The sequence below is a fragment of the Microcaecilia unicolor genome, chromosome 8 (assembly GCF_901765095.1).
Source record: "Microcaecilia unicolor chromosome 8, aMicUni1.1, whole genome shotgun sequence".
NCBI classification, from domain to species: domain Eukaryota; kingdom Metazoa; phylum Chordata; class Amphibia; order Gymnophiona; family Siphonopidae; genus Microcaecilia; species Microcaecilia unicolor.
The window spans coordinates 235,048,358-235,066,410 of NC_044038.1; the positions used below are offsets into that span (position 1 = coordinate 235,048,358).

General features: G+C 43.6%; 1 protein-coding gene across 5 annotated transcripts in view; it reads right to left on the bottom strand.

Annotated features, from left to right (window-relative positions):
- The window catches only part of EPB41L1 (erythrocyte membrane protein band 4.1 like 1), a 302,903-nt gene that overhangs the window by 250,458 nt on the left and 34,392 nt on the right, over positions 1–18,053 (bottom strand). For all 5 annotated transcript variants that reach the window (XM_030211261.1, XM_030211259.1, XM_030211260.1 and 2 more), the window contains exon 2: positions 8,072–8,113. The gene's annotated coding sequence lies outside the window, so the exon portion shown is untranslated. The remainder of the gene's footprint in view (positions 1–8,071; positions 8,114–18,053) is intronic.

Consider the following 18,053-nt stretch of genomic DNA (forward strand, 5'->3'; position numbering starts at 1 on the left):
CCATTTGGAAGCAACAGCAATCAACAAAGTGTCTGAACCAGATGAGCAAAGATTGCAAGATAGGGCAATGGGGGGGGGGGGGGGTTGCATTTAGTTTCATTATGAAGTTATATTTGATTATTTGTCTTTAATTACAGAACATCAACGTAATTTAACAAGTTCTTAATACTACACGAATCACAATCAGGATTTCGCCTCCTCCATAGTACTGAAACTGTGCTAGTCACTCTCCTGGTCAAATTCAAGCAGGAAATAGCTACAGGTAAAAGAATACTTCTCCTCCAATTCGACATGTCGAGCGCATTCGATATGGTAAACCACAATATACTACTAAGACTCCTAGACTACATCGGGATTGGTGGAAATATACTCAGCTGGATCAAGGGTTTTCTAACCACCAGAACATACCAAGTGAAATCAAATTCAAACATATCACCACCTTGGAAAGCAGACTGCGGAGTACCTCAAGGTTCACCACTATCACCAATACTTTTCAACATAATGATGATCCCGCTTGCTAAGTCCTTATCCAATCAAAGTCTCAACCCATTCATCTACGCTGATGATGTCACAATATACATTCCCTTCAAACATGACCTGACAGAAATCACCAATGAAATCAAGCTCGGTCTGAACACTATGGACTCATGGGCAAACTCATTTCAACTGAAACTGAACACTCACAAAACACACTGCCTCAACCTCTCATCTCAACACAATACGTACAAATCCACAACCATAAACACCCCAGACCACACCCTCCCTATCTCAGATAGCCTGAAAATACTCGGCGTTACAATCGACCGCAACCTTACACTTGAGAGTCAAGTGAAATCCACAACAAAGAAAATGTTTCACTCAAAGTGGATACTTAAACGCGTAAAACCTTTCTTCCCGAGGGAAATATTCCGTAACCTAATACTATCAATGGTACTAAGCCATACAGACTATTGCAACGGAATCTATGCGGGATGTAAAGAACAACTCAAAAAGAAACTCCAGACCGCTCAAAACACAGCAGCCAGGCTGCTGTGGTAAAACACGATTCGAAAGTGGAAAACCCCTCCGAGAAAAACTGCATTGGCTCCCAATCAAAGAACGTATTACCTTCAAAATCTGCACCCTAGTCCACAAAATTATCTACGGCAAAGTCCCAGCCTACATGACAGACCTCATAGATCTACCAACCAGAAACACAACCAGATCATCACGAACATACCTAAACCTCCACTACCCAAACTGCAAAGGACTCAAATACAAAGCAACCTACGCATCCAGCTTCTCCTATATAAGCACACAACTAAGGAACTCACTGCCAAAAGCTGTGAAAACAACCTACGACCATCTAAACTTCTGGAAACCACTAAAAACCAACCTATTCAAAAAGGTATACCCTACCGACCCAACATAAATGCCTACACTCTACAACACAGGAAAACCAAAGCTCATAATGGACACTATATAACATCTCCTCTCTTCGATCCCCATTGTGCCTAAACCTTAAATCGACCACAACATCACCATGTATTTGTTTCTCTACTGGATTTGGCGAATGCCTTTATGGTACTATGTAAGCCACCTTGAGCCTGCAAATAGGTGGGAAAATTTTGAGCTTCCAGCCAGACCAGCAAGCAGACATCACTAATTGCTATTTCAGCATGGATCATTAATTGGGCGTCCTTTCCCCTGAAGAAGCCCCACCGGCGAAACGTGTCCATTGGGAAGGGTAGCCCATCCTTTATGCTGCTACAAGCTAAGTGTTTTTGTATTTTGATGTATGGAAAGTTTTGATTTGCACAGTGGATGTAGCATTCTTTTTATAAAAATTCTCTTAAACAATATTTGTCCAGTATAAGGGAGGAGGTTGCATTGTGACCGATGATTGAAGTATGGTGATTCTCTATGAATAATTTCAGCAATCTGGCTGATTATCACCTGTCTGAGGTCTTTTCCCCGCTTCTATCAATTTTTTCATATCCTACATCTGGTTACAACAGATTCGCTTATTGATTATTGTTGTATTTCACAAACTAAAGCGGAGTTTTCCCCTTTTTGTGCTTGTTACCTGGATACAAATGTAACAAATAAATAAATATAATCCACTATAATATAATCCACTTAAATAGTCATCCACCCTCCCAGCCTTCATTCGGGTACATAACAGTTATGCATTTTAGCCCAGATTCTATATATGGCAGCCAAAATTGCAAGCTGAAATTTGGCACGCATTGGGCATATTCCATAAGTGTGTGCAACTTAATTGACAAATGAGTAGTTAATTGGGTGCTATCAATTATTGGCGCTAATGGGCAACAATTTGAATTTACGCACACATCTTTGTGGTCGGTATTCTATAAAGATGCCTCCACTGCATGCAAATCTCTCTTATTTATTTGTTACATTTGTACCCCACATTTTCCCACCTATTTGCAGGCTCAATATGGCTTACATAGTACCGTGAGGTGTAAGCCACCTCCGGTGAGGAAACAAATACAAAGTGATGTTATGGTCGAATGAGATTCATGTGTTACAAATACATAAGGGAATCGTGGAGAAGAAGAGTTATGTAGTGTTCATTACGAGCTTTGGTTTCGTTGTGTTGCAGGGTTCAGGCACTTAAGTTGGGTCAGTAGGGTATGCCTTTTCGAACAGGTTGGTCTTTAGTGATTTCCGGAAGTTAAGGTGGCCGTACGTTGTTTTCACGGCTTTCGGTAGTGCATGCCACAGTTGCGTGCTTATATAGGAGAAGCTGGAACCATACATTGATTTGTACTGGAGTCCTTTGCTGCTAGGGTAGTGAAGGTTTAAGTATGTCCGTGATTATCCGATTGTGTTTCTGGTTGGCAAGTCTATGAGGTCAGTCATATACTTATGAACATTCATTCTGGATAGCCCAAAACCTGACTTGCTGGGGTGCCTCCAGGATCATGTTTGGGAATAAAATATAGAAAATGAACAGCAGAAAACAACCGATTGCGCTATCCTAGTAACTCAGATATTTCCAGTCCATGGGAGCTTGAACACTTACATTGTATGACTATGGAGCAAGATCCAGCGATCTACCATTTAAACTACAGGATATTCTGAAGCATCACTGGGAAGTAAATGATTATTTATTTATTTTATCACATTTATACCCCACATTTTCCCACATGTTTGCAGGCTCAATGTGGCTCACATTAAACCGAGAAGGCAATCGCCAACCCGGTTATTAATCAATTACAATATATTGTTGTAAACAGAGAGAGTAGAAGAATAAGTTGAAAGGAGGGAAAAGGGAAAGGAAACAGAGTCCAAAATAGTCCATTAATGTATTGCTCTGGAGGCGTTTAGGATTTATGTTGGATCCTGAGAGTAGGCAGGGGCAAAGCATTAGTTAGTGCGCATTCCATTCATTGAGGGGCTTAGAAAGCAACGCTGACATGCACTAATCTATGTATTAATATGTACAGCCAGTTTTCACACATTAAAAAAAAATTCTCCAAGCAAATGTATGAAATGAACCACAAAAAAAAAAAAATCAATGAAATTTTCCTAAAATCATCCAGCGTCCCATTGGATTCTGCACTAGACAATGTGTCCCTGTAGAAGGATAATGTTAGGTTATGTATGCTTGTACCCCAAATTATAGCTAGGTGATGCAAGGTTCCAAATTAGGAGACACCACCCAGGAAAAGGATCTAGGTGTTATCATTGATGATACTTTGAAAACCTCTGCTCAGTGTGCAGCGGCGACTAAGAAAGCAAATAAAATGTTAGGAATTATTAGGAAAGGAATGGAAAACAAAAATGAGAATGTTATAATGCTTTTGTATCACTCCATGGTTTGACTGCATCTCAAATACTGTGTGCAATTCTGGTCACCGTATCGCAATAAAGATATAGTGGAATTAGAAAAGGTACAGAGAACAGCGACGAGAATGATAAAGGGTTTGGAACAATTTCCATATGAGGAAAGGCTAAAGTGGCTCGGGCTCTTCAGCTTGGAGAAGAGACAGCTGAGGGAAGATATGATAAGAGATCTATGAAATACCGAGTGGTGTGGAACAGGTAGACATGAATCGCTTGTTTCCTCTTTCCCAAAATACTAGGACTAGGGGGCATGCAATTAAGCTACTAAGTAGTACATTTTAAACAAATTGGAGAAAATATTCCTTCACTCAATGTGTAATTAAACTCTGGTATTCGTTGCCAGAGAATGTGGTAAAAGCAGTTAGCTTAGCAGGGTTTAAAAACTCTTGATATTTTATGTTTTATGGAATAAATGCGACGTGTTGAACCTGTGGTTTTGCCTAGCATTCTTTCATTTCCCACTTTTTGGTTTGTTGGATGATTTCCTAAAAGAAAAGTCCATAAGCCATTAATAAGCTGGAGTAAGAAAATCCACTGCTTATTTCTAGGATACTCTTTTGTCTTTTGGTATCTTGCCAAGTACTTGTGACCTGGATTGGCCACTGTAGGAAACAGGATACCGGCTTGACGGACCTTCAGTCTGTCTCAGTATGGCAACGCGTAAGTACTCATATGTTCTTATGCACTAAAGGATATAACAAGGAGAAAATGTACCCACTGTCAGATTATTACTAGTGCACACACTGTACTGGATAATGTACGCTGAGACTTTTGTTTGTCAAGTGGTAGATACTAATACATTCTCTATCCAGATCTGGTGGTTAAAACTCTTCAACAGGTAAACCAATGTAGGACTGTGAAAACAGGGGTAACACTGAGTCCTGGTGATAATGAGTTAGATCCCGGACAGGTGTGGGATGAGTTTTAAATAATTATTATAGTTTTGATCCTCAGATGCTAGAAGGCTAATTAAATCAGACTTTGCTAGATGTATTTCATTCTGTGCCCTAGAATCCAAAGTCCTAGTTTAGTAGTACATACTACACCCCTCTTAAGTCTATGAACAAAACTCAGCTAAGCCTAGGATCAAGATGTTCAAAGTTCACTCTGAAAAACAGAAGGTCAGTAAATATAGAATTCAAGTCCACATTTATTTATTATTTGTTAGGATTTATTTAACGCCATTTTGAAGGAATTTACTCAAGGCGGTGCACAGCAAGAATAAGTCAAACATATGCAACAGACTATTACAGCAGTAAAAATATTCAAAAAAACAATACAAAGTATGGCATAGTAAGGTACATTACAATACCAACTCAATATGCAATAAAATATTTTAATAGACAGCACAGGGTATGAGCAAAGATGGAACATATAGATAAGTAAGAGCCAGTGGCGTTCCTAGGGGGGCTATCACCTGGGGCGGATCACCGATGCGCCCCGCCCCCTGGGTGCAGCGCCCCCCTGGAACAGCGCCCCCCCCCCCCCCCCCCGGCAAAAGAACCCCCAATCCCTCGGCGAAAGAACACCCCCCCCCCGGGTGCACGACGCTGGGGGGGGTGGGTGCTGCGCGCCTGCCGGCTCTTCGTATTCATGCTTCCTCTGCCCCGGAACAGGAAGTAACCTGTTCCGGGGCAAAGGGAGCATGAAAACGAAGAGCCGACATCGTGCGGCACCCCCCCCCCCCCCCCAGCGGTGTGCACCCGGGGCGGACCGCCCCCCCCTTGGTACACCACTGGTAAGAGAGTAAGAAAAGTTGGAAAGTAAGGTGACGAATTTCAAGAAAGTCAGAGAGATGATTAAATGCTATCTCAGCTAGGATAGGAGTGGATAAATATGTCCCACTGCAGTATGTGCAGCCTGTGTCACTCCTTGTGTGTGTGAGTAAGACTGACCAGTAAGTTAATTCTTCCATTAAAAGCCTGGTTGAAGAGCCAAGCTTTCACCTGCTTCCTGAAGTAGAGATAGTCTTGTGTTAAGCGGAGCCTTTCAGGGAGTGCAGTCCAGAGTGTGGGGGCTACTCCGGAGAAGGCTCACTGGTGGGTATCACATCGTGTGATGCCCTTTGGAGAAGGTGTGGTTAGTGATACTCCTTTCAGTGGCGTACCGAGGGCGGGGCAGTGGAGGCGGTCTGCCCCGGGTGCACGCTACAGGAGAGGTGCAGGGAGCAGCCACGCGGCTGTCGTCTCCGCTGGTTCCCAACTCCCTCTGCTGTTACTTACTGTTCCGGGGCAGAGGGAGCAGAGAATCAGCAAAGTGGACAGCCGCACCGCTGCTCCCAGCAACCAAGCAATTAAGAAATATGCACCCGGGGGGAAGGGGCTTGGAGGTGATGCACCGGGGGGGGGGGGGGGGGGGGACACTGCACCTGGGGGGGCGGGGGGCACAGCAGCGATCCACCCCAGATAGCAGCCGACCAAGGAAGGCCACTGACTCCTTGGGAGGACCTTAGTGTCCTTGGAGGTGTATAGAGGGAGATCCTGGTCTTCAAGTACTCTGGGCCATTTCTTTTAAGGGCCTTGAAGATCAGACAGAGTTCTCAGTTTAGCCCTGTATTGTACTGGTAGCCAGTGAGGTTTATGCAAACATATGCTTCCACCTTTTCCTACGTCAGTACTCACTTGTGGAATGCACTACCCAAATCAGTGAAAATGGTTCAGGATCACCTGACTTTCAGGAAGCCACTGAAGACCTACTTATTTGGGCAAGCGTACACTAAAGATCCTGCCCTGCCTCACTGACCACAGGACACTGCTCTAATGGACTGACCCATTTCTTTACCCTTAACCCTCCACCCTACTTATTGCTTTCCATTTACTGTATTCGCCTGGTTTTTTTATCTAACTGTTGTAAGCCACATTGAGCCTGCCAGCGGTGGGAAATTGTGGGACATAAGTGCTGTAAAATAAATAATAATAGTGTGATATGGTCATATTGCTTACAACCTTCTATTAGACTTGCTGCAGCATATTCTACACGCCACACCTGGAGAAGCTAAAACACGGCTGGCAAGAGATTGGCATGTTCTACCGCAGAAAAAACGGATTCCCCTGATGAAGCGTATTGCGAAACCCAGATCTGAGCTGGGATCTGGGATTTAAAGAGGGAAATTGGTTCTTGATATATGTTTGGTGAAAGAAGACGCCACACGAATAGTTCAGAATGATTGTGTGGAGGAGTGGCCCAGTGGTTAGGGTGGTGGACTTTGGTCCTGGGGAACTGGGTTCGATTCCCACTTCAGGCACAGGCAGCTCCTTGTGACTCTGGGCAAGCCCCATGTAAGCCGCATTGAGCCTGCCATGAGTGGGAAAGCGCAGGGTACAAATGTAACAAAAATAAAATAGATACTATTGGAGATTCTACATGGAATGTTGCTACTATTGGAGATTCTACATGGAATGTTGCTACTACTGGAGATTCTACATGGAATGTTGCTATTCCACTAGCAACATTCCATTTAGAAGGCTGCGCAGGCTTCTGTTTCTGTGAATCTGACGTCCTGCACGTACGTGCAGGACGTTAGACTCACAGAAGCAGAAGCCTGCGCGGCCACATTGGTGATCTGCAAGGGCCGACTTCTACATGGAATGTTGCTAGTGGAATAGCAACATTCCATGTAGAATCTCAAATAGTAGCAACAGTGGAGGAGTGGCCTAGTGGTTAGGGTGGTGGACTTTGGTCCTGGGGAACTGAGGAACTGAGATTGATTCCCACTTCAGGCACAGGCAGCTCCTTGCGACTCTGGGTAAGTCACTTAACCCTCCATTGCCCCAGGTACAAAGAAGTACCTAAGCCGCATTGAGCCTGCCATGAGTGGGAAAGCGCGGGGTACAAAAAAAAACAAAACAGAACAAAAGTGAAGTGATGATAACCATCACGGCAGTACTCCACAGCTGCATCGGCACGAACTACATTACTGAGATAAGCTGCTTGCTATCTATATCTTGAGTTGCAGTGCTTTATATTTTGTTCATGCTGAATCTTCGATGGGAACTTTTAATGTGCTGTAATAGTTCCCAATTCTATTCTCACGGTGCAATGACAGGTGATTAAATCAAGTTTCAATTCACTAGATCTACTGCATAAATTCTTTCTGAAAGTGTAATATTATATAAACAAACGTGAAATGTGCTCAGATTCAATGATTGGTTTTGTGAGTTTTGAAAAACAAGCTAAAAGTAAGGCAAGTCTGTCTATGACAATGTAGTTATCTACTCACTCTGCTCTGTGTTCCTGGCTCCTGTTGAGGCACTGGTGAGATCTTAAGAAAAAAAATAAAGAGAATATATATTATGTTCATGTAACAGACAGAAATGAGAAATCAGTCAACATCTTAAAGATCGTATGACAGGGGTAGGAAACTGCAAACCCGAAGGGCTGCTAAACTGTGGCTTTTAGGCTGTCCCTAATGAATATGCATGATAGGTATTTGCATGCATGCCTCCACTGTATAAAAATATATGTCATGCATGTTCATTAGGGACAGCCTAAAAACCACACTGGATTGCAGCCCTCCAGTTTGACACCCCTGACATAAGACAGAACAAGGAGACCTTCTCATATCCCAGAAATTGACTGCTAATTCGGTCTTCTGTCTTCTCTTGAGCTCCCGTTCACATCATTACTTGTCTAACAAATATGAAATGCTGATGTTAAAAGAAACTAGAGCAGGGGCTTCCCAAAACCCATCCTGGTAACTCCACAGCCAGTTCAGGACAACCACAATGTTTAACGTCTTTGCCATTAATGACCAAGCACTACCACTTTAAACCATATGTCGAATAGGGTCTCTATATAGTCAATGACCTGCTACAACCTAACTTATTACTCAGGAACCTTCTTGCAATACCATAATGTATTCTTTTTACCATGTGTGTATGCACATGGTATATACATATACCATGATCTGTTCTATATGATGTTCCATGTATGTTCCAATTATGTTACCATGTATGTATTCACCTAATGCAACACCATTTGTAATTCTGTTACCCGGAAATGGCAACCGCCATTACGGCAAATGTAAGCCACATTGAGCCTGCAAATAGGTGGGAAAATGTGGGATACAAATGCTACAAAATAAATAAATTAAATGTGCACGAGATCAATGTGCATTTGTCTCACACGTACTCGAGGATCTCCTGAAAATCCATCCAGCTGTGCAGTCAACAGGACAGGTCTGGGAAGCCCTGAAGCAGCAGAAAGTCAAACCCTTTCAAATATTCAACACTATGTATCTTTTTGTTTATTTATTTATAAGGATTTATTTAATGCCTTTTTGAAAGAATTCACTCAATAAATCAAACATAAGCAATAGACAATTATAGCAGTAAAAATATTCAAATAACTATACAAAGTATGGCATAGCACACTACATTACAACGTCAACACAATATGTAATAAAACATTTTAATAGACAGCATAGGGTATAAGCAAAGATGGAACATACTAAGCCGGGCTGTAGGCACACTAATTTTTTAGCGCACGCTAAAATTAGCCTGCGCTAATGATAGAGACACCCATTATATTCCTATGGATGCATGAAATTGGCAAGCGCTGGGCCGTTTTTTTTACCGCAGGGGGTAAAACCACCTTTTTTTAATGGGCCACCAAATGGCCGTGCGCTAATATTAACAGTAGCGTTGCGGCTATTTACCGCCTGAGCCCTTACCGCCACCTATTTACTTAGCGGTAAGGTCTCATGCGCTACTCGCAAAGTAATCGGGCAGCATGAGGCAATGTGGCTTTGCTGCTGATTAGTGCCGGGGATCCCTCCCCCCCCCCCCCCCCCCCACACGGTAGAAAATAGACAATTCTTTTTTTACCACAGGAAACAGCGAGCGCCAACTTCGGCATTACCACGGGCACCCATGCTACCCTGGCAATAGTGTCGATTTGGCACGTGCTACCCACGTGTTAGCCTTACCACGGCTTAGTAATTGGCTGTGTTGGCGCGGCTTTGTAAAAGGAGGAATTTATGGCAGATATAATCTATAGACCTAGTTTTCTGATCAAGATCTGTACAGCAGAGCTTTCATGCTCTACGATTAATAATGGTGGCCACAGCTAAGCAGAAAAACATTGAATCATACATTTATTTATTAGGCTAATATCGCCTCAGAAATGGAATGTTAAAAAACTAGAAAAAGAAGACTCTTAAGGCTTATGTTTGGTGTAACTGAGATGTCTGTGATGCGCAGAACGTTTTTTCTAGGCCCACTGCTTAAAACCCAGTCAGCTGTGAAAGAAGGATCAGATGGAATGGGGGTGGGGGGGGGGTTACCAGAAGACATCACATGCTCATAATAAACTCACTGTCCTTTTCAGTCACTAGGATCCATGCTCAGATTTAGCAAAAAAAAAAAAAATCAAAAGGGCTGTTGTGTCTTCTGAAAAGCTCCTTTCGCTGACCCCCAGTTTTATCCTCAGTCCATGTGTCTCCTGCAGCATTTTAGCACAGCCAGCCTAATAGTTATGTTGAAATTAAGAATATAAGCATTGCCATACTGACACAGACCAAAGATCCATCAAGCCCAGTATCCTGATTCCAACAGCGCTCAATCCAGGTTGCTACTACCTGGAAAGATCCCAAAAGAGCAAAAAAAAAAAAAAAAAAAGATTTTATGCTGTTTATAAGCAGTGGATTTTCCCCAAGACCAGCTTAATAATGGCTTCTGGACTTTTCTTTTAGGACCTTGTCCAATCCTGTTTTTAAAACCCTGCTAACTAAGGGGGTCTTTTACTAAGGTGTGCAAATAGGATGAGAGCTGATGTGGAGGACCAGGATTGGGATTAATCTCCCCAGCGGAGAGCAGGAGAAGGAGCAAGAGAGTACGGAGAAGAGAAGAAGAGGTATGACGACAGCGACGAAGGCGAGATGTACTCAGATAGAAAGGAGATGGATGAATGGAAGGAAGTAATCTAAAAAAGGAAGCCACACAAAGTGTGGAGGTGCACTTAATCCCCAAGAAACAATACAGGAAGAAAAAAAAAAAAAGAGAAGAGTGGGGGAAGATCGGCTCTTTCCAATCAATAAGGGAGACGTTTATTATAACAGATCGCCTCTTTTTTCTTTTCTGAATGGAAGGAAGGAAATGTTGAAGGTTGAGAGCTGAGAAAAAGGAAGAGGAAAAAAAAGAGATGGTGAGATAATGAATACAGTGGTTTCAGATGGAGAAACAGATTAGGAAGGGACAGTACCAAGAAGAAAAAGTGTACTAGAGCCATAAGTAGTAACTGGGAGAAAAATAAATGTAAAGAGAAAATGCCCTGGCGCGCGGCACCTAGAGCACAGGCCCTGAGTGGATCTGGGAGTCACCCCGGAGAAGGCTGTAAAGGATATGCAGATGAGCTGCAAGTCCTCCACAGCACCTGAAAGGCAGCCGGTGGTAGAGCTGGGCACCTCTCAGCCAAGGAAAGGCTTACCAGGGGTTAGGCCGAAGCCAGCATTCCTCCCCCTGAAGGTCGCCTGATCCTAGCCAAAAAGCACCTGGAAACCCTGGGCACCTGGAGCGAGGGCCCTGGGAAGATTGGGGTGGACCTGGGAGTCACCCTGGATACAGCTGTGAGGATATGAAGAAGGGCTGCAAGTCCTCCACAGAACCTGGTGGGAGCGCTGGGCACCTAGAGCGGAGGCCCTGAGTGGATCGGAGTGGACCTGGGAGTCACCCCGGAGAAGGCTGTAAAGGATATGCAGATGAGCTGCAGGTCCTCCACAGCACCTGAAAGGCAGCCGGTGGTAGAGCTGGGCACCTCTCAGCCAAGGAAAGGCTTACCAGGGTTAGGCCGAAGCCAGCATTCCTCCCCCTGAGGGTCGCCTGATCTTAGCCAAAAAGCACCTGGAAATACTGGGCACCTGGAGCGAGGGCCCTGGGAAGATCGAGGTGGACCTGGGAGTCACCCCGGATACAGCTGTGAGGATATGAAGAAGGGCTGCAAGTCCTCCACAGCACCTGGTGGGAGCGCTGGGCACCTAGAGCGGAGGCCTGAGTGGATCGGAGTGGACCTGGGAGTCACCCTAGAGAAGGCTGTAAAGGATATGCAGATGAGCTGCAAGTCCTCCACAGCACCTGAAAGGCAGCCGGTGGGAGAGCTGGGCACACCTCAACCAAGGAAAGGCTCATCATGGGTTAGGCCGAAGTCAGCATTCCTCCCCCTGAGGGTCACCTGATCCATAGTTATTCCCATCTCTAGATCATTTATAAATATGTTAAAAATCAGCGATCCCAGCACAGACCCCTGGGGAACCTCAATATCTACCCTCCTCCATTGAGAATACTGACCATTTAATCCTGCTCTCTGTTTCCTATCTTTTAACCAGTTCTTAATCCATAATAGGCCATCACCTCCTATCCCATGACTTTCTTAATTTCCTCAAGTCATTCATGAGGTACTTTGTCAAGTGCCTTCTGAAAATCCAAATACACAATATTGACTGGCTCACCTTTAACTACCTGTTTATTCACCTCTTCAACAAAATGTAGCATCACAACCAGTCCTGACCTGGATTATCTTAACCATTAGCATCTAGGACTGGCAGTTTCTGGGGAGCGGCAAAGAGCAGCTGTAGTCAAATCAACACAGAAGGTTTTGACAGCCAGAGAAACTCTAATAAATCCCACCAGTGTGTACTTTTACCAGCAGCGAGGATGAGCAGTTTTCACATTGCCTGTTTACAGACATAGATTGCATTTTGGAAAGTCACCTCATGAAGTAAAAATATACAAAGCAAAGATTTAATATTTAAAAGTACCATGTCCAATTCTGTGTTTTTACAAGATTGCTCCAGAAGGGGTGATATTGGGGTCATCACAGCTGTATTTTAGGCCTCCTCTTCACTTAATGCTCTGCTCGGTTCTCCCTCTTGTCTATTTTATTACGTATGGACATATAAACAAAGTTTAATATCGGAAAGTGTGATGTCTATCTGTCATTTTTACATGGTTGCTCAGGGACAGAATGCTATGATGATCATACTCAAGGAGTTTAATTAAGAAAATCTATGGGAGGGGGCTAGAAGTTTAACAAATAGTTAAGCTCTGGAACTCTTTGCCGGAGGATGTAGTAACAGTGGTTAGCGTATCTGGGTTTAAAAAAAGGTTTGGACAAATTCCTGGAGGAAAATTCCATAGACAGACATGGGGAAGAAACTGCTTGCCCTGGGATTTGTAGTATGGAATGTTGCTACTCTTTGAGATTCTACATTGAATCTTGCTACTCTTTGGGGTTCTACATGGAATGTTGCCACGAGTTGGGATTCTGCCGGGTACTTGTGACCTGAGGGGAGGGGAGGGAAGGAGATACAAAGCTGAACGTTCCTCCATGGTGCCTTAATACCCCGTATACCAGCCCTTCTTTATTCATTCCTTTACTGAAAACAGATCTTTTCAAGAAGATATATCATATACATCCATTTTAAACACTAAATAATAACATTATACACGATCTATACAAAACCGAACTCCTATCACATGACTGATTATTAACCTCTTTGCTATGAATAATCAATCACTACCACTTTAAACCTTATATCGAATAGGCTCTCTCTATAGTCGATGACCTAATGTATGTTACAATCCAATTTATTACTCAGGAACCTTCATGCAATATCTTAATGTATGTTCCAATTATGTTACCTAGAGATGGGAATAACTAGTGAGGTAATTAAATTCGCTGATGACACAAAATTATTCAGGGTCGTCAAGTCGCAGGAGGAATGTGAACGATTACAGGAGGACCTTGCGAGACTGGGAGAATGGGCGTGCAAGTGGCAGATGAAGTTCAATGTTGACAAGTGCAAAGTGATGCATGTGGGTAAGAGGAACCCGAATTATAGCTACGTCTTGCAAGGTTCCGCGTTAGGAGTTACGGATCAAGAAAGGGATCTGGGTGTCGTCATCGATGATACGCTGAAACCTTCTGCTCAGTGTGCTGCTGCGGCTAGGAAAGCGAATAGAATGTTGGGTGTTATTAGGAAGGGTATGGAGTCCAGGTGTGCGGATGTTATAATGCCGTTGTATCGCTCCATGGTGCGACCGCACCTGGAGTATTGTGTTCAGTACTGGTCTCCGTATCTCAAAAAAGATATAGTAGAATTGGAAAAGGTACAGCGAAGGGCGACGAAAATGATAGTGGGGATGGGACGACTTTCCTATGAAGAGAGGCTGAGAAGGCTAGGGCTTTTCAGCTTGGAGAAGAGACGGCTGAGGGGAGATATGATAGAAGTGTATAAAATAATGAGTGGAATGGATCGGGTGGATGTGAAGCGACTGTTCACGCTATCCAAAAATACTAGGACTAGAGGGCATGAGTTGAAGCTACAGTGTGGTAAATTTAAAATGAATCGGAGAAAATGTTTCTTCACCCAACGTGTAATTAGACTCTGGAATTCGTTGCCGGAGAACGTGGTACGGGCGGTTAGCTTGACGGAGTTTAAAAAGGGGTTAGATAGATTCCTAAAGGACAAGTCCATAGACCGCTATTAAATGAACTTGGAAAAATTCCGCATTTTTAGGTATAACTTGTCTGGAATGTTTTTACGTTTGGGGAGCGTGCCAGGTGCCCTTGACCTGGATTGGCCACTGTCGGTGACAGGATGCTGGGCTAGATGGACCTTTGGTCTTTCCCAGTATGGCACTACTTATGTACTTATGTACCATGTATGTATGCACCTTATCGCAATACCATTTGTAATTCTGTTACCCGGAAATGGCAACCGCCATTACGGCAAATGTAAGCCACATTGAGCCTGCAAATCGCTGGGAAAATGTGGGATACAAATGCTACAAATAAATAAAATAAATAAATAAATACATATTGAAACTTCTAAATAACACTGTTTTAAGTTATTGGATAAAAGGGAAGGTTTTATTATTTTGCTGTGTGGAGACCACTATTGGGAAGGTACTGCAGGGAGGGGCTACAGAGGACCAATGTTTATATTACAGGTTTATGCTGGTCGCATTAGGAATCTAGATGAACCACACGGGACCTGAAAGCTCCAAAATATTTATTTCCTCTGTGCTAAGAGCATATTTTTATATGTGGTGTTCTTTTTTTAATTTTCTAATTTGCCCCCATCCCAGCAGCCAGAGCACCCTGAAAGGAAGGGTTATCACTTATTAACAGATATTGCCACCATCATGTGCAAATTTCAGAGCAATATGCCCTCCGCCCCTCCCTGAGTAACTCATTCCTCACCCATGACAGTAAATGACTGCAGAGAAAGACCAAGGCAGCCCACCTAGTCTGCCCAGGAAGGTTGTTGGGGGTTGTACCTGCAGTGCAAATTATCTTCCCTATGATTTTTCCCCGAGTGAAAAGTAATTACATAGGTGATCTCTGGCCGTCTTCAAATCTAAGCTAAAAGCCCACCTTTTTGATGCTGCTTTTAACTCCTAACCCTTGTTCATTTGTTCAGAACCCTTATTCTATCATCCTTACTTTAATATTCCCTTATCTCTTTTTTTTTTTTTTGTTACATTTGCACCCTGCGCTTTCCCACTCATGGCAGGCTCAATGCGGCTTACATGGGGCAATGGAGGGTTAAGTGACTTGCCCAGAGTCACAAGGAGCTGCCTGTGCCTAAAGTGGGAATCGAACTTGATTGTCCTGTTTGTCCTAATTAGATTGTAAGCTCTGTCGAGCAGGGACTGTGTCTTCATGTTCAAGTGTACAGTGCTGCGTAAGTCTAGTAACATAGTAACATAGTAAATGACGGCAGAAAATGACCTGCATGGTCCATCCAGTCTGCCCTACAAGATAAACTCATATGTGCTACTTTTTGTGTATACCTTATCTTGATTTGTACCTGTCCTTTTCAGGGCACAGACCATGTAAGTCTGCCCAGCACTATCCCTGCCTCCCAACCACCAGCCCCGCCTCCCACCACAGTCTAGTAGCGCTATAGAAATGATAAGTAGTAGTAGAAGTGCTCTAGTCTCAGTTTACATCCTCTTGCCATTTAGGGCTCCAGTGTATATAAACCACTCACAGGCCTTCTTCACTTCAGCAGCCCAGGCTCCACTTCTTCTGTGCCAGCAAGGTGAACAGCTTCAGATTTTCTGCACCAGCACTTGCTATGATTAATTTTACAAGATCAGCAGCAGGCAATGTTGGCCCGTGGGACCTGAATTTGCTCGTGCCAGCAGCAAAGACAAAACAGCACATGGGCTGCCCTGCACCAGGTTCCGAACGCTCCTCTGCTCACGTCTCTTGCATTAAGCGGGAGTTTCCTTCTGCCATTGCACAGGAGATGAAATCCAGAAGCAGGGACTCTGATGCAATGACGGGAAAAGTTGGCACACTTGAAATTTATGTGCCGAAGATGGAATCTAAGCAGCACGAAATGTTCACACATCTATTTTGCTTTCTCTGCTGCCCAAGTCTGACTACAACGTTAGGTTTATCATGACGTGCTCTTAAAGGTCTAGGCGCAAATGAGATGCTGAACAGCACAGCTACAGAACTGGCCTAGGATTCCAGTATATTCCGCGTGATTCTTGGAGCTGTGCCCTCCCCCACCCCCACCAAACAGGCAATTCCCACTACAGTAATCCAGAAAAGGTAACTAAGGCACATTGACCTCTACCTAAAGATGTAATGTGCTTTATTTACAAAAGCTCAGCAAACCGGATCAGATCAGTTTTCTGCAGAGTTACCACATTACCTAGTTTCAAGAGAGAGATATCAGGTCAGACCATTTCAAACAACCCCATCCTTCAGCACTGGTTTCAAATACATCTCCACTTTTTGGGATACGCTGTAAATTGAAAAATGGGACTGGCCTAAAAAGCTCCTTCCTAGAGCCTTATAATTCGGCAGCTCTGCCATTAGAGAGGAATACAGCAACAACATTTTGAAGGCTAAGGGGAGAGGGAAAATCACCAAATAATTAATTGCCCTATTCCCCCCCCCCCAAAAAAAAAAGCCTTGCATTGAATGCTACCAGTAGTAAACTGCTTCCCTAAACTACTACTACTTAACATTTCTAGAGCGCTACTAGGGTTACGCAGCGCTGTACAATTTAACAAAGAGAGACAGTCCCTGCTCAAAGAGCTTACAATCTAATAGATAAGAGTGAGACAAATATAGGACAATCAAGCCATTGTGACATCACTGATGAGGTTGGCTCTTAGGCATTGGTGGAATGAGGCATTATGACATCACAATCTCAGCTCTGGTTAAATCACTGCTATATGTAATACTACTACTACTACTACTTAACATTTCTAGAGCGCTACTAGGGTTACGCAGCGCTGTACAATTTAACAAAGAAGGACAGTCCCTGCTCGAAGGAGCCTACAATCTAAAGGACGAAATGTCAAGTTGTGGCAGTCTAGATTTCCTGAGTAGAGGTGTAGTGGATAGGTGGCGAAAGCGACATTGAAGAGGTGGGCTTTGAGCAAGGATTTGAAGATGGGCAGGGAGGGGCCTGGCAGATGGGCTCAGGAAGTTTATTCCAAGCATGGAATGAGGCGACCTGACTTCATATCTGATTAGCACATACGAATAGCCCTACTGGGTCAGACCAATGGTCCATATAACCCAATATCCTGTTTCCAACAGTGGCCAATCCAGGTCACAAGTACCTGGCAGAATCCCAAAGAGTAGCAACATTCCATGCTACCAATCCCAGGGCAAGCAGTGGCTTCCCCCATGTCTATCTCAATAGCCGACTATGGACTTCTCCTCCAGAAACTTGTCCAAACCTTTTTTAAACCCAGATACACTAACCCCTGTTACCACATTCTCCAGCAACAAGTTCCAGAGCTTAACTATTCAATGAGTTAAAAACGTATTTTCTCCTGTTTGTTTAAAAGTGTTTCCATGTAACGTCATTGAGTGTCCCCTAGTTTTGAAAGAATTAAAAAGTGATTCACTTCTACTCGTTCTACACCACTCAGGGTTTTGTAGACCTCAGTCATATCTCCCCTCAGCCGTCTCTTTTCCAATCCTTTTCAGTTCTTTGAAGGATGTTCTATTGACTCTAATCGTCTCTTTCACCTCACCTTCTTTCCTCTTTTGTAAATACATGGAATGCAGAGCTGTCAAGTTACCCATTCCAGGAGAGACGTTTTGGCCAGTCCTGGATTTCTGCCAACCTCATCGGGTGCATTATTTATTTATTTATTGCATTTGTATCCCACATTTTCCCACCTCTTTGCAGGTTCAATGTAGCTTACATCATGAATGGTGGAGAG